The sequence below is a fragment of the Mustela putorius genome, unplaced genomic scaffold, assembly GCF_011764305.1.
Source record: "Mustela putorius furo isolate JIRA1106 unplaced genomic scaffold, ASM1176430v1.1 tig00000585_pilon_pilon_pilon, whole genome shotgun sequence".
Lineage (NCBI taxonomy): Eukaryota > Metazoa > Chordata > Mammalia > Carnivora > Mustelidae > Mustela > Mustela putorius.
In genome coordinates, this window is record NW_025421424.1 from 12,792,314 (window position 1) to 12,794,594 (window position 2,281).

At 43.0% G+C, this 2,281-nt stretch overlaps 1 non-coding gene across 1 annotated transcript; it reads right to left on the reverse strand.

The window, feature by feature from the left end:
* Positions 1–257: 257 nt before the first annotated feature.
* On the reverse strand, positions 258–391 carry LOC123392567. The gene has a single exon (XR_006607311.1). It is a non-coding gene; the product is annotated as a small nucleolar RNA SNORA70 (small nucleolar RNA).
* Positions 392–2,281: the final 1,890 nt, after the last annotated feature.

Sequence of the window (2,281 nt, forward strand, 5' to 3'; positions counted from 1 at the left end):
TCATCCTCATTAAACTTAGTAAAGCCCCACTTCTTGGAGATCTAGATCTTCTGGTGGCCAGAGAACTTGAACTTGGCCCTGTGTAGGGCCTCAGTCACATGCTCCTTGTTCTGCATCTTGGAACGGATGGACACGATGACTTGACCAATGTAGACCTTGGCTACTGCGCCCTGGGTCTTTCCAAAGGTACCCCACATACCTGTCTGCAGCCTAGATTGGAGATAACAAGTTGTCAGACCTCAATGTCTACTGGAAAGGGCTATCTCCAAGGTCCCTTCGGGTAACCCATAAAATCAACAGGCTGTTTACACTACCAGGGAGGCTACCATTTGCAGCCATGGCACACTGGGCCCCCATGGAGAAAGAGCACAGTTGGCGTAATTGGCTGCAGACATGTGCTACTTTAACATAAATTTAAAACAAGCATTTAAAACATCAAGCAAACTAGAATACTGTGAGGAATGGGACCAAAACAAGAGAGCACAAACATATCTGCATGCCCTGGCCTGGGATCCAGCTCCCAGTCTCTTAACTTTATTTGAAAATGTCAGTCATTTTTGAATGGCATCCATAAACTGGGATAAATTACTGCATGGATTTGAACAGCCGGAAAACCTTCTCTGTGCAGAAAATTCACATGTACAACTTTAATCATAATAATGGGGGTTAAGTATACTTCCCACCTTGTGTTTTCACGGTGTAGGAAAAGACACCCAGAATACATTAGTAACCACTGTGGTAATGGGATGGGATGGTTGAGTAAAACAATACCTCATGAGGCACCACTTTATGAAGAGGCTTTATATAGGGCGCCACTGTGTAGTTTTCATTTGTAGGAAGGAACGTTTTGTGTCTTGGGTTTGCATATTGTTTGTAAATGGTGCTGGGTATTCTCTGGATAGTACACCATGTCCCGAACGGAAGCTACAGCCCCAGGGCTCCATTTATAGAAGCGGTTCTTGACAGTCATGAGGCACTGGCAAAAGACTATTTCAAGAAACCAGCCTTGGCCTCGACCTTCCACTAGGTGGCAGACTTCCCCCAGTTCTGCCGGCTGCAGGCGCCCGGCAGAGGGCCACAAAGCCTCTCTTCGCGCTGCTTTCTCCCTTTGATTCTGTCTGGAAAATCACTAGGCTGCCTGGGGCCAGATTATTTCCAGGACAAACCATCATTACCTTGTTAGAGGAGAGAAGGTAGGGTTGGTCTGTTCCGATTCCATGGGAGAAGGTGACAAAGAGGTCTTTTATATGCAACACTGGAGAGAGGTGGCTACTTCATTTTTTTAGACAGTTCTTCAAAAATTGAAAAATTCCATGTCTTACGAGTCCAATTACAAACAATTGAAAAAAAAAACCACACAAGTATTACTGATCCTATGCAGGATTATAGTTAAATGTGCAGATATGAACACTGCGACCATAGGAGATATTTTGATATTTGTTTTCATAGCGTAATGAATCTTTTCTCATTTGCTTAAAATAATCTGAGACGTGTACTCATAATTCCAGCTTGAAGTGCAAGGGCAGTAAAATAAGTATAAAAATAAAATAAAACAAATAAGCAAAATTGAATCTGTTCCATTTTCTTTTAGGGATTTTTTTTGTTTGTTTGCTTTAAGAAGTTGTTTTCATTGATTTACGTAGTTCTCTGGTTGACATGTGTTGTTTGTATTGTTGTTTTTTAAAGATTTTATTTATTTATTTGACAGACAGATCACAAGTAGGCAGAGAGGCAGGGAGAGGAAGCAGGCTCCCTGCTGAGCAGAGAGCCCGATGCAGGGTTCTATCCCAGGAACCTGAGATCATGACCTGAGCCAAAGGCAGAGGTTTAACCCACTGAGTCACCCAGGCGCCCCTCTAGTTGACATGTTTTGAAAGAAATACGATTCAGGTTTCAGACTGAGATTAAGATAAACATGTTCTGGTGTCCTTGGAACAATGAGTACCAGAAGAAGAATTTATAAGAAAATCAGGTAACTCAATCTGTATTTGGGGGTTAACCTGGGGTGTTCATGAATTCCATTAAACAGGTGGAAATATTTACAAATTTTGATCAGAGGAAAATAGAAAATAGGGTGGGGAAGATAACTGTTAGATTCAGTTGTGTTGTGGGGTCCCCCCCTAAACTCACAGGGTCTATTAGATGTTTACCTGCTCCCCCTACCCGACCCCATTGTGGGAACTGAGAAGAGGTGCCAGACCCTGGCCTCCTTTGCCTCTTCCTTTCTCCTTCCTCCCCACCCCACCACTTCTTGAGTGTTTTTTTAGTGATCCTTCTTTAC